Here is a 15,690-nt window from a genome sequence, read left to right on the forward strand (position 1 = left end):
TAAATTATTGTCGACAAATGCATTAGTGGGATTAAGGAAGCGTTGCTCCTATTTTCATTAGTTACCTACCAATCTTTTTGAAAGCTTAACTCCCAAACACATTATTTTCGTAGCTTATGTCTGTTAGGATTTACTTTTCATATTATTTTCTTAAATTTCTTGTTTACCTACCTTCGTTAGTTTCTTTACTAGCCCCTTGGTTAAATTAGGAATTCATATAGTTGCATTGTTAGATTGCATTCATCATAAAAACAGAAAAATACAAGGTATATTTCTTTTGTATGGTTATTCTTTTGAGATAGCAACCAGATTCTACATTTTATCCGAATCGTTTTAGAACTAGCAAAGGCCTTCTCATGAACATTCACATTTATCTTCAACTGAGTGGATTCCTGTAGGTCGCAAGATCACCCGAAACCTTGGAGTTGATCCTTGGATTAGCTTTTCAAGAGAGGAGTTTGAAAAGATTCCTACTGTTAAGCATCGTGCAAAATGACAGCTCGACACAGATAAGGTAGTTTTGAATTATACATGGTTGTTGGTTTTAGTTGCAGATAAGATAAGCATTTGGATATTGCTTCTTAACAGAGTAGATGAGATTTTAATTGTGGGCATCACCCACTAGATTGAAAAGCATTAGCAACCCAAAACATTTGTTACAAATAAAATCTTACTATTTCATGTTTTAGGCCATATGTATGAAGTTATATTAGTTGGTATCAAATGATTAAAAGAATTAAAGAAAAATGATATGATGTTTTTAAAAATAAAATTATTAAATAATATTTCTTTAAATTATTAGTCTAATGTCATTATTTTATTTTGTTTATGTTATTTAATATATTGATTATATAGAAATATACTTCTCAAATACCATATAGTATATGCTACTATCGGTATAAATATTGATATAAGTGCTAATAATCTCTATTTTGATATATATACCATCTATTTAAAATGCTAAAATTGATACATCATACATGATGAGTAATATTGGGGTTTCCCTACTCTCTATGAAATAAAGCAGTAAGATATAAAGTGTATGCCAAACCCGAGTATATTGAATGTTTATAGTCATTCTATTTGACCAATTTAAATCTGTTCAAACAGCGCCCACTAATCCCATTTCTAATCACGTGGTCCCATAGACAAACATCAACAGCTGATAAGTATAGACCGCGTTGACTCATGGGCGGCGCCTCTAATTTTCAAAACTTATCCGATAATTCATAAATGGAGCATTGAAAGGCTGTATAGTTATCCTTTATTTTATAGCAAACACTCGCTATCCACTCATGAAAATATCAGAGTCCTCGGTCTACGTTTACTTCTCGAAATAAAATAATAATAAAAACCGCACTAGAGAAAATTTGGCAGTGTTGACGTGAAGAGCGTTCTAAAATGCCGTGCCGTGTTTGGCTTCTTTCATATTGACCTCAAACAACCTCACCCCTATCACCGGCAAATGAAGCGAACGCCATATTGACCTTGTCAAAACAGCCTACATCGATCACATGTAAGTGGACAGATAACGCCCATCTAATCATGTGTAAGAAACCCTAGTTCTTGACCAAAGTTTTACAAAGTTAAAATTAATTAGGTTTTTTAAATTTAATTTTTGTGATGTATAAGGATGGCAGTCCGCTAAGTCTATAAAATAGATATCCATGTCAATCCTTTCTGGTACCTAGGCTTGGGATTATATTTAGCCAAATTTGAAATGGCAACTTTAGTGTCCAGTCCTTTGGACAAGCGGCCAGTTAAGCGATTATGTCTTGGTTTGCTTTTCCTTGTCTGTTTCCTTACTCACAAGTCATGCGCCCAGCCCCCATACAAATCTGTAAACTTGGGAGGATGGCTCGTTGTTGAAGGATGGATTAAACCATCTCTCTTTGACAACATTCCAAACGGTGATCTCACGGTCAGATATTTGGATCTATATTGTGATTCTCTATTCTAAATTTCTCTCAAGTTTTCTTGTAATTTATGTCTTTTGAGATTTTCTGTGCTGTGATTGTCTTCTCACTTGAAACACGTTTTTTCTTGCAGGATGGAACTCAAATTCAATTGAAATCTGTGACATTGGGTACGTACCTTGTAGCAGAAGATGGGGGTGGGAGTAAAATTTCTGTGGACAGAAATAGCGCATCCGAATGGGAGACTTTCAGGGTATGTTACATCCATGTCTTATAACTGAATTCCCAGGTTCTTATATACATGTTTGTTTTTTGGGTTGGGTTCAAGGATTTTATACCAATTTCACCCATTGTCTAATTATATGATAGTGGAGAACAAACCTCAAATCAGAATTTTTCGATTAAGATATGTATTTTTTTTTGTGAAAAGTGTTTAGAATATGATTTCAACTTTGCTTCTTAATCAGATCGAGGTCTTGAACTAGGCAAGAATTGATTCTTCATCGACACATTTAAATTCAGTCAAATCTATAGAAAATACTATGAATCTTAGAAAAAGTTATTGTTAGTTATTATGGCTGATTTTACATAGCTTAAGTATTTAAAATGGTACATCAGATTTTGGCACTTTAAATTATTAGTACATACTACATAGATGTTATATATTTAATTCTTTCTATATATATTAACACAAGTTTTCTATAAAATAGATCATTAACCAACGATGTCTTATAAGTACTAACTATTAGTTGTTTAACTTTTTACTGCACCATTTTCCCTGTAAGATCTCATGTATTTGTTTATATGTAAATGTTTGATAGATATGGCGTGTGAAAGACGGAAGCTATCAGTTTAGAGTGTTCAATAAGCAATTCATGGTAGCCCAAAATGGAGGAGGGGGTATTGTGAATGCAGTTACAACAACACCCAGCACATGGGAAACATTCGAGATCATAAGGAACCCTTCCAATAAAAACCAAGTGCATATAAAAGTTCTCAATGGAATGTACATGCAGGTACTTTACAATGTTATGAGATATCCAATACAGAACTTCATTATTTTATGCTAATGTAATCCTAGTATAAGAGACCATGTAACACATTTGACTTTTTGTACAGGCAAAATCCAAAGACCAGTTAACTGCCGATTTTCAAGGTGAACCAGGTTGGGGCAATAACGCTGCAACGTTTGAGATGACTATTGTGAGGCAATTACAGGGCGAGTATCAGCTCACAAATGGTCTTGGAAGCAAAGCAAAACAAGTCCTCAATGTAATCTCAAATCCTCTGATACACTTTTTTAAGCTTGCTATTAAAATCTTATTTATTTTCTACATTACAAAGTACTAATAAATTCTATCCAATTTCAATAATCAGGAACATTGGAATACTTTCATCAAAGAGAGTGATTTTTCTTTTCTGTCACAAAATAAAATAAGTGCCGTCAGAATTCCTGTTGGATGGTGGATTGCAAGTGACCCAAATCCTCCAGCTCCTTTTGTTGGAGGGTCTCTTCAAGCTCTGGATAACGCGTTCTCCTAGGCTAAGTAGGCTACTAATTAGTCTTTATCATAAATCAAAACTAGAATAACAGAAGGAATGCTATAATGTTGATTGATACTAAATATAAAACTTGAATTATCGAAGAACAGGATGTATTAAATATCACATATTAAGGTTTTATTTCTAGACTAAATACGTCAACTAGTTAAAATTGACATATTTTCCTAAGCTTAATTTTTTTGAACAGTGACAATTTAGTTTATTTTTCAAATTTTAGGAATATTAGAAAATCTCTAAGAATGAATTGACATTGCAGGAAATATAACATCAAAATTATAGTGGATCTTCATGCTGCACCTGGTTCTCAAAACGGTGACGAACACAGTGGAACGAGAGATGGGTATATTGAATGGGATTCACAAGCCAACCAGGATAAAAGCATCTCAGTAATAGACTTTCTTGCTTCCAGGTACACTTTATAAACTTTCAATTTTCAAGAACAAGATGCCATTTTAATCCATAGCCATTAATATTCCATCAATAAAGATCAATAGTTAAGAATTTATAATGTCCTATTAAGTGCAAATAACCAATGGATTAGTTTTGGTGTGTGTTGATTAAATAGCAACCATGTCACTGGTCAACAACACCTAAATACAAAAAATGTAATTCCATTAACTGTCCAATAAACAACTTTAAAAAATTGTAATACTAATGGAACTCTTTTGAATAATAATTTCCTTTCTTATTTTATATAAGTTCAATTTGAACATAGCTTACCATAAATACTTTTATAAATTATTATTTTTTAAATTTATCATTATGTGTTGTAATTGATTATTATTATCTATTAAGTCCAAGTAAACTCAAAAACTGAATACAATTCTTTTTTAATTTAATGAATGAAGGAAATATTTTACTTATAGTAAGAAAAGTTCAAAACTTAAGACTCCTATCAATTAAATGTCATTTTCACTTTATAACTTAGATATTTTGTTATATATCTTGATTAGGAAATTGAAGTAGCAACAAATTTTTGTTTCCCACTTTTCTTTAGGTATTTTCCATCTTCCTTTCACATCTAAGTTAGTGGAAACTAGTTCTTATCCGGGCAATTCATATTTTTCTATTCCATTTTATTTCTATTCCTGTATAGTTCTTTTATGTATGGCTATGTGAATGCCTTGTATTCCCACTTAACCTGCTACCCTAAAATTAGTAGGGTGGGTAAAATAGTCAACTTGTTAGAATAAAGCAACAAAAGTACCCTCACACACCTCAAATTAGAATTGTTTCTATACAAGGATTCTCAACTACTATAATTAGGTGAGTGGTCCTCTCTCCTCTCCCAACTTCATCTCTCCTACGAATCATCTATCACCATCCATTATGTGGGGTTTAAATGTTTGATTGAGTTCTTTTTCCTCCCAAGATGCTCACTCGCATGGTTTCCTTGACTTTTCTTTTAACATAATTTTCAAATACACAATAATTGTAATGATTTAAAATATTTAGATTAAAATAATACACAACTTTCTCCATATTTATTGATTATGTTAATTTTGTTAACAAAATCAACTACCAATATTAAAATGTTTCATATTTTATTATTAAAATATGTTAAAGATATTAAAAAGGATAAATCAAATTAATGTGAATTCTTTTTATTTCGTTATATCTTATTAATTTTTATATTTTGTATTCAAAATTATTGAATTATTATACATATTTATTAAATTTCATTTCAATTATTTTATTTGTTTATATAATGTGTGAATTCAGGTATGCCAAGGATAGTTCACTCTTGGGAATTGAATTATTAAATGAACCTCGAACAGACATAGCTTTGGATCACTTGAGTGCATATTACAAAAATGGATACAATACGATTAGAAAGTACACCTCTTCAGCTTATGTGGTGATGTGTAATCGAATTGGTCCTGCTGATCCCAAAGAATTATTTCAAATGAATAGTGGTTTATCAAAAATTGTAGTTGATGTGCATTACTATAATCTATTTGACGACTCAAAGTTTAAAAGTATGACGGTTCAACAAAACATAGACTATGTTAATAATGATAGAGCCTCAACTTTGAGTAGCTTAGTGAGCGCCAATGGTCCGTTGATCTATGTTGGTAAGAATCTAAAGCATATAAATTATTATTATTTTTAGAAGATTGTATAGTAGAAAAATAAAACTAATCATGTGGTTTATATTTATTAGGAGAATGGACTTCGGAATGGGAAGTGACAAGTGCATCAAAATCAGATTATCAAAGATTTGGACAAGCACAATTGGATGTATATGGAAAGGCTTCTTTTGGATGGGCTTATTGGACTCATAAGAATGTTCAAAATCATTGGAGCTTTCAATGGATGATCCAAAACCAATATCTACAATTAAAATGAAAGATATCTAGAAAGTCCATGCAAAATAATAAAATGTGAGAAAATATCAAATATCTAGAATATGTTAAATCAGAAAAGCTACTAAGTAATTTTCCATTATTAGTGGTACTATCAACATGTCTACTATCGGCACTACCATTGTGATCATGTTTATATTTTTATATTATGATCACAACTTCTACTATAATTCTCTTTTAGCTAATCTCTTACAATAATACAGTAGAATATTTAAACTTGATCTCTCATAACTTGATTGTGAAAATATATTTTTAAAAATAATATTCAATTTTGTATTGATATAGCATGTGTTATAGTTCTTGACTTTATATTTGGCTAAAGAAACACAAATTTATTCTATTTGAGCCTCTTTTGTGATTATCATAATATTAAGGTTATGTGTGTTTACACATATTCTTTAATTAAATTGTTATATTATCTTTCTCTATGTAGATTTTCCAACTAAGATACATATGTAATTTTATGTAGAGAAATTTGATTTTTAATTCCTTTTTAGCTACTCTCAATAACAAATAAATGCATTTCTTGGCTAAAATGATAACAAACAAAGAATTTAGATGTTGTTCTTATATAAATATGGAAAACATTAACATCCAAATTTAGGTTATGAATGCTTGAATGTGATTTAAATTACTAATTAAAAATTTGACAATTATTTTTCAAACTTGCAAAGTTCTACAAAACTTTTAACTTCTTCAAATAAAAAAAAATCCATTCACCATTTATCCATCTCATATCTAGTTCACTAAACATATAACTCTTATGTTGCAATAGATCTAAGTATGCATCGCATCCATAAACATGAAAGTAAATTTACACACATAACACAAAAATTGTGTTACCCACTATGTGTGATGAATGTGGACACGCTTCTATAAACCATTATACTTAAGGTTACCCATGATGAAGAGCAGCTTGAGAGATGGCTTATAACTTCCTATCTATGGCATGAAAGAACTATGAGATGGTAGCTCTCAAATGAACCTAGCTTAAGAAAACTCTAGCAAGTTGCACCATAGAATGGAAGACTCAAATGGAGATGCAGGCTAGTCTATAATGAGATATGCAACACAAGAAAATTAAAGTCTAATCTACTAGCAAGAGAGTAAAGATCTAAGATAACAATGAAAGATGTATTCTACAATGAAGACTATTCTATGATGAGATATGAGATGCTCAAAAAATGCAAGAATGCCAAGAGAGTGGTGAATAATCCAATTTCTCCAAGTGCTCCAAAAGCTAGATGAAAACTTGCAACATGACAATAGCACAAGTGTGAGAGATATGAGAGAGTTAGAAGAGCGTCCCCTTTTAAAGAAAAATTGATGCTTGTATTTAAGAGGCAAAATCTAATGGTGGAGAATGAATCCCATGTTAACTTTGTGCATAACAATCTCACCTAAGAAAGATCAATGATGTTTTTTTAGAGTCAAAAGTTGTGTGAAGGAGAATAAAGATTCCACCCACCTTGCAAAGTGCGCCCCTCATGTGAGACAAAAAAAATATTTTTTAAAATTTTAAAATAGGAATAATTATTCTTATGTGCATACTTCGGACAAGAGGAATTTTGGGGAAATTATTTAATTAAAAGGGAGAAACTTATTTTAATTAAATAAAAATAATTAGGTTAAGGTGGCCAAACCATAGTTTATTATCAAATATATAATAAAATGAGAATTTGATAAATAAAAATAAGTGATGAATAAATTATGCAAAATTGCTAGAAAGGGGGCTCATAGTCTAGATGACCATTTTTGGGTGATTACATTTTCCCCTCTTTTACTAAAGTGTGATTGATCTGGGAACACATTATGTCAAAGAATGAAGAATCCAAGCAAGCAAACAATAGAGAGATCTAACTCCAACGAATGAAGTGCAGAGAGATAGAAGATCCTAAATGCATAGTCTATTAGTGGAAGTACTAAACATTAAGAGAGAGCAATAGAGCATACTAATACTCGAGAAGAGCAGGGTGATCCCACAATAATGGGTTCCATTTTTTTTGACCAATTTCGACACTAAAATCAATATTTTTGCAACAAACGTCACATTCAAGTGACTATATATCCAAAACTATAAATAATTTCAAGATGACATAAATTAGTGATTTTGAGTACTTTGTTCCTACTTGGTAACCATATTTTTTAATCTAAAAAAAAAAAATTATTTATGTCAAATTTTTTTATCTCCTCCGAAAAGTGGTACATAATAAAATTCAATATTTTTAAAGAGTGACAGTCTGTTTGACACACATAACTTTTTTTGTAGAAATGATAATGAAGTAATTCTTTCGGCATTAGATTTGTAACATCAATAACCAGAGGATGCATTTGGTTTTATTTATTTTGGTTGAATATTGTATAGTTTATGAAGTTTTGAAGTGACATGAACTGTAAATCAGACATACGTTCCATTTGACATAGATAATTTGAAGTCAATTTATCATAAACCTTTTTTTTTTTAATAGAAAGATCTCAATAAGCTAGTTCCTACATATTTTTCAAAAAAAATTTGACCTAATTTACTAATTTTCTCGAGGTGTCAAAGTTGGTTGATGTTCAATTGGTAATGAACCTATAATGAGTTAAACTCATATTTGAAAGTCTTAATGACTAAAATATGTATTACAATTATAGTCGTTGGAAAGCTTTCTCTAAGCAACACATTTTGGAATTTTTTATTTTATAGTAGGAGATTATTTTCTTGCAATTATGGGAGTCAAAAGAGAAAAAAAAAAATGAAAAAAGGGTTAAAATTTTCAAAATTTTATGTTCGCGCGAGCATGCCCCCTAAATTTTCACGGCCACCAAAAAATTTTAAGGGTATGTTTGTGTGAAAATACCTATATTTAAAGTGTTCGTGTGAATAATAAAACAAATTGAAAAATTCTAATTTGTAAAGCTATTTTCCATTTGTAAAACTATTTGCCATCCATTGGAAATGCACTTTTCATATGTAGCTAATATGTTCACACGAATGTATTAATTTATGTGTTGGTATGTTTGCACGAACATACCCAACGTATATGTTTGCATGAACCTTTCATGTACATTCGCGTGAACGTGTCAAACTAAATTCAAACATCCTAAGTCGCGATTTGGAAAAGTTTTTGAACTTTCTTTGTTCCACTAAAGTGGAACCCATTAGTGTGAGTTCACCCAGCACTAATAGGTCAAGCCAAGCAAGAGAAAATAAATAGCCAAGATGAAAATAAATTTGCAGCAATGATAGAATATTCTTGCCCCCTCAGGATCAAAATCAAAATGAGGTAGAGGAGATGCATAAATAGCTCGATTTGATCAAATTGATATAAGATAAAGTCCATGATGATCGAGAAGAATTGAGAGGATGAAAATAGTTAGCCAACACATCCTTGAAATATAAGAGGACTCTCTCAACATTTAAAATGTAAAGCTAAGATAAAATAAAAACTCTAGTATGCAAAGGTGAAATTGCAAGGACTACATAAGTAGGCCCTAGTTTTTCATCAAACCTTGTTTGGGACATTGAAATATCATACAAGCATCACTAGCATAAACTATGAGGATATGAATATGATCTATATTGAATAAAAATATGAGAATCCAACCTATGCTTCAAAGACATAAAGGTCAAGATGACTATGTATTTAGATTCCCTAAGTTTAATATAGCAAGATTACACTTATATGAAGGCATAGGTGCTAGGATAAACCCCAAGTGTGGTCTTGCGAAAAAACATGGACAAGGATGATATGTTGTAGATCCTTAGTGTCAAGTAGGACAAGAATAAGTGCTCAAGACAATTAGGATTAAAAAAATTATACCCACAAGAAGAAAGAAAAAGAAAGCATGTCCCATGCCCCCATTCCTCTAGTTCATGAAATCCTCAAGAGACTATTAGGGAGGGAACACTCATCAAAGAAATCAGCATAGATAGAACAAAAAGAAAACAAAATCAACAAGTCTTAACCAGTTATTAGTTTAAGAGTATGTGTGTGTAAGTCATGTGATGATCTCTTTAGCACTCAAGTTTTCCAATGAGAAGTATCACAACATCCTAGACTATATCCAAAGTATTTGGTTAATGTTGAGAAACACTTGATGTCAAGGGGAAATGTTGTGAAACACTAGTTAGAAAGCTATGAAACAAACACCTATGCAACAAAGAGACCCTGATAAGCTATTCAATTTGTGCCACCTAGACCTAGATGCAAGAAAGTTCCAATTTAGGTGAAGAAAAGAAAAAGTAGAGTGAATGGTGTATGAGTGCAAAGTGAGATAGAGATAGACCTAAGTGCAAGGGCCTCAAATAGTATTTGTTTCCAAGTTTTCACCACTTGGAAAGATTTACTAGATGGGTGAAAGCACCAAGTTGTAGTGCCAAGAGATGAAACACAACTCAAATTTCTAAAAGCGTGCACATGCTATAGCACATGTGCACTTTTTTAAAACTCTATAAATGGGTTGCAAACTCATGGCCCATTCCATTTTCCCTTATTTATTTGTGTTGGTTTCTTCTTTCCCCTCAATAGTGTGCACACAAATTTTGGAATTTGAAGAATTTTCTCACTCTCCTCCTCAAAATGCCTCCTCATCATTGGAGATCAAGATTGGGATCATCAACTATGTTTTCCACTCTTCTTTTTGCATTCTTTTATATGTTTTTTTAAGTGGTGCTTCAAATTTATTTATTTATTTAAAATGCAATTGATTTCTTATTAGGAAATGTGAATAATCAACCACCAAATACCCAACCTAATCAACAAAATCAAACTAAAAACCCTCCATAAGATCAAAATTAAAACCCTCCACAAGAAGAGCAAAAACATCCACAACCTCCACTGATTGAAAGACCTCCTCCTAGCACCAAAGACAATATAATGAATGAAATAGAAAGAGGAAAAAAATGAATTAGAAGAAATCATTGCTAGGTTGAAAGCTTGTGGGAAAACTAATCCTATGAGAGCACAATTGGCATCCTCCCTTGAGTCCATTATAAGCCATGTAATTTTTGTTAGTGGTCAATTGGATATTTAGCATGTTAAGAGAGAGGAATAAAGAAGATATTATGCAAACAAATTATCCTATAAAGATGTAAGAAAAAAGGACATATAAAAGGTAGCATTTATGCATTGTTTAAAAAGTCTTGAGAATAAGAGACTGATAAACATACAACTTAAAGGTTCCCCATTCATTGGTGCATATGTGATGATATTAGAAATAAATGTTGGGATAGATTGTGGATGGTCTTCGATACCTCTCCTTGCAATAATCATGAGGTTCCAATGTATTTATTAAAGAATTTGTATTGTGATTTTGTCCTTGGGGAGATTGCCAATTATTTTGATATGTTAGATTCTTAGGGTAGAGGCCGGGGTTGTCATTTGAGATGTTGAGGGTATGTTGTGACCCTAATGTAGTTATGGTGCCTGTTGTCAAGCCATAGGGTGAGCATGTGATTATACCTTTAGTTATGAAGGAACATGTAGAGACCTATACTTTAGGTACTATCAATGCTTTGACACGAACCCTCATTCAGTGCACTAGTGCTTTAGTTGAGGAGGAGCCTTCTTTTCGTCATGGTCACATGTGCACATCATGTGGTTCCTTATGCACATTTGGCAGGCATGTTGGAGATACTACAAATGATGAGCTAGTCACTGGTGAGTTCCTGAATGACACACTTGGCATTGACACATAGGTAAATTATAATTATAATAAACTATTTTAATCACATTTTTTATGTACAGTGAATGACTAATTAATTAGCATGCCTTGACATGGTTCAAAATTTAGGGTAAGAGTGTTGATGACCCTAGTATTGATTCCCTGACCCTATTTTATGTCCCATTGATGAGTTGAAAGGTATGTATCAATTTAATCATTTAAATTAATACATCTATTTATTATGTAATGATATGAAGGATTGACAATTTTTTTATCCATGTGCATTAGTTCTCTACTAGACCATTGACATTCACAAGGGACTCTGAGCTTAGGCATGATACGAGCTTCATAGAGGTACATTTGTTTCATGTTTATTTAATTCATTTGATTATATTTGTTTCATGTTTTATAAACTACATTTAAATTGTATTATATTATTTATAGTTGTTGACGTCTGAGACTCCTCCTCATCTTTGCCAGTCCATTGATCATGGAGTTGCTACCATGATGGCTAGTTTAGAGCCTTTAATCGAGGTATGAAAGAGTTTTTATAGTTTTATTTATTATTTATAATAGTTAGTATTGAAATTTTAAATGGTATTTATAAGTATGATCGAGTGATTATATTAATTGAATTTTTGTAAGGCCTTTTTAACTCTCGATCATCCACAAGCCTTTAAGGTGGACGTACAAAGTGACTAATTGATGGCTATAAGAAAATAATTAATTTTGTGTGTACATATATTTGATTTCATTGTATAACAATTATTGATTCATATATACTTTTTTTGTATCATCTCCAATTAGAGAGGATTCTAAACAAGAGGATGAGGGAGCATGTGAGCAAGACCCCATCATCCCCATCATCTCCATCCATGCATTGACTGAAGACCTCTAAGGATTGGTGGTTTTGGGACAACAACTTTTTTTTTCTCCACTAGACTTGGAAAAAAAAAAAAGGTATTTGGATACCCTTTTATAGTTACACAAAAATCCAAACCTTCAACTCCCCAACCTACTTCAACACTTCTAAACCTATGCAAGCCTCACATGCCTAATTGGCCAAATCAAGCCTAAAACACTGGGAATATCCAATAATGAGTTCTTAGGATTATTTTTCTATTAAAAAGGGTCTTAATACACCTTTCCCAACATGCAATGACTATTTTCCAACTTTTATAACCCAACTCCAAGCCCTATCCATAAAATCAACATTTTAAGGACCAAAAACACCATATTTTCACACTTCAACACCTTCATTAACTCCTTAGATCATTTGAGAAAATTATAAAACTAAGGAATCTTAATCTACCTACCCTAACATTGCAAATCACAAAAAGGCATTGAAAACCAACCAAACAAATGTAGGTTAGGGCCACATCTTGCTTGAAACCCTCAATTTAAGAGTTTTGAAATCTACTTAGAAATAAAATGTGCTAACTTTCTTGATACTTAATCAATCAGCCTAGGAAAAAATATACTATAATCTAGATAGAATTTGTGTTCAAAACATCCAACTATATTTGGATTCCCAATTTGTACAAGTCCATACAATAGGAAATTTTTCTAAAAATCCATATATTTGGTATAAAAAATTTGATGAATGTGCACCTTATGCCTCCTCTAACTTCATAGAGGGTATTTTTATCATTTGACATCCATTCCAACTAATTACTAGTTGGTTTGATTGGTTACAAGGTTAGTTTGAACATTTTCCAAAAAATTGCTAAAATTCCCAAAAAGTTAACAAATTTTATTGCAAAATGCACTTTTTGCACTAACTATTCCTAGAACTTAACCAATTAGTTTTTGGTAACACAAAGGACCTATATAAGGTTTAATGACTCTCAAAACATTTCTTGAGTCAACTTATCAATAAAAACAAAAAAAAACAGAAATCCTTAGGACTAAGGCAACTTGGGTTTATAGATGACCTCAAGTTCCTTGAACTTACAAACAAGGATTACCTTATTACCATAAAAAAATTACATTTTCAAAATTAGGTGTATTATCAGCCCTTTACCTTCTATCATGAGTCTCAATCATTGGATGAGATGACATATCCGGTTGTCACCTATGTGTCACGCACCACAAGTTTCATCATCACCTGTGATGGGGTCACAAAATTAAAATGGAATCCAATCTCCAAAAAGTGAGAGGTTATTGTAGGTGTCAAAAACATTAATATGTATCAACCAAAATTATATCCATATGCTGCATGAGCTCTGAGATATGCCCAGTCAAAGATCGCTTCCCTATGGCATTTAGTGACTCTTAGGGTCATTTTGGTTCAACGTTTCCAAGAATGTTTGAGTGGTCAAGAGAAAGGGAAACAATTGGAACTAGGGTTTATATAGCCACCCAAAGCTAATAGAACATGCATTTTGATCCCTTATTTCATAGTTAGAGAGATTCACCAGTTGGTGACTTTGTACTAGCCAACACTACAAGTTTCAGCATCACTAGAGATGGGGCCACAAAATAAAAATGGAATCCAATCTCCAAAAAAAGAGAGGTCATTATAGGTGTTGGAAACATGATCTTTTGGCACTTGAAATTGTATCCATACCTTGCATGAGCTCTGAGATATGTCACATCAAAAATTGTTATCCTATGGCATTTAGTGACTCTTAGGGTCAATTCAGTTTGGCATTCCTGAGAATGTTTGAGTGGTCAAAAGGATGGGAAAAACTTATGACTAGGGTTTCCTAGCAACTTGGAACTAATATAATAGACAATTTGATCCCACGACGAATAGTTAGAGAGATTCACCAGTTGATGACTTTGTACTTGTTAACACTACAAGTTTTACCATCACTTGAGATGGGGCCACAAAATACAAATAGAATCCAATATCCAAAAAGACAGAGAGATTTTATTATAGGTGTCAAAAAAATAATCTTGTAGCACCTAGAATTGCATCCATACCTCGCACAAGCTCCAAGATACACCCTATCAAAGATCACTTCCCTATGACATTTAATGTCTCCTAGGGTCAATTGGGTTCAACATGCCTAAAAATTTTTGAGCATTCAACAAGATGAGACAAGCTTAGGACTAGGGTTTACCCAACCACTTGGAGCTTAAAAAAAAAGGCATTTTAGTCACACAATGAATGGTTAGAGAGAGTCACCAGTTGACTAGCTGTGGAAATCATCTCCTACTTATCAATTGATGAGCTTAAGGGGCTTTCTAATGAATGGTTCATAAGGCACAACACTTGGTGAAGGTTTTGCAAATGGGGTTGCAAGCTTTGGGTTTAACTGTGGAGGAAACTCCGTAGTTAAGCGCGCTCAGGCTGGAGTAGTACTGGGATGGGTGACCTCCCGGGAAGTCCCGGTGCTTCACCCCTGTGAGCATCACCTAGATCCAATGAGTGCTAAGTGTTCCATTTATTCTCATGAGAGATGGATTCATGTTGAATCACTACTCATGAAACATGGGTCATCGAGTTTGACTCAAAAATCACACAGTTAAATCTTGATATTCACATCACAATTTGACTAGCTGTGGAAATCATCTCCTACTTCTTAATTGATGAGCTTAAGGGGCTTTCTAATGAATGGTTCATAAGGCACAACACTTGGTGAAGGTTTTGCAAATGGGGTTGCAAGCTTTGGGTTTAACTGTGGAGGAAACTTCGTAGTTAAGCGCGCTCAGGCTGGAGTAGTACTGGGATGGGTGACCTCCCGGGAAGTCCCGGTGCTTCACCCCTGTGAGCATCACCTAGATCCAATGAGTGCTAAGTGTTCCATTTATTCTCATGAGAGATGGATTCATGTTGAATCACTACTCATGAAACATGGGTCATCGAGTTTGACTCAAAAATCACACAGTTAAATCTTGATATTCACATCACAATTTGACTAGCTGTGGAAATCATCTCCTACTTATCAATTGATGAGCTTAAGGGGCTTTCTAATGAATGGTTCATAAGGCACAACACTTGGTGAAGGTTTTGCAAATGGGGTTGCAAGCTTTGGGTTTAACTGTGGAGGAAACTCCGTAGTTAAGCGCGCTCAGGCTGGAGTAGTACTGGGATAGGTGACCTCCCGGGAAGTCCCGGTGCTTCACCCCTGTGAGCATCACCTAGATCCAATGAGTGCTAAGTGTTCCATTTATTCTCATGAGAGATGGATTCATGTTGAATCACTACTCATGAAACATGGGTCATCGAGTTTGACTCAAAAATCACA

At 32.9% G+C, this 15,690-nt stretch overlaps 1 pseudogene across 1 annotated transcript; it reads left to right on the forward strand.

The window, feature by feature from the left end:
* Positions 1 to 1,664: 1,664 nt before the first annotated feature.
* On the forward strand, positions 1,665 to 6,127 carry LOC149577797 (putative glucan 1,3-beta-glucosidase A; annotated as a pseudogene). Its single transcript, XR_016363917.1, has 8 exons — positions 1,665 to 1,921; positions 2,050 to 2,169; positions 2,738 to 2,932; positions 3,036 to 3,188; positions 3,294 to 3,463; positions 3,736 to 3,888; positions 5,202 to 5,554; positions 5,644 to 6,127. The product of XR_016363917.1 is annotated as a putative glucan 1,3-beta-glucosidase A (transcript).
* The last annotated feature ends 9,563 nt before the right edge of the window (positions 6,128 to 15,690 follow it).

The sequence above is a fragment of the Cupressus sempervirens genome, chromosome 1 (assembly GCF_028749045.1).
Source record: "Cupressus sempervirens isolate cs-2001-9-10 chromosome 1, ASM2874904v1, whole genome shotgun sequence".
Classification (NCBI taxonomy): domain Eukaryota; kingdom Viridiplantae; phylum Streptophyta; class Pinopsida; order Cupressales; family Cupressaceae; genus Cupressus; species Cupressus sempervirens.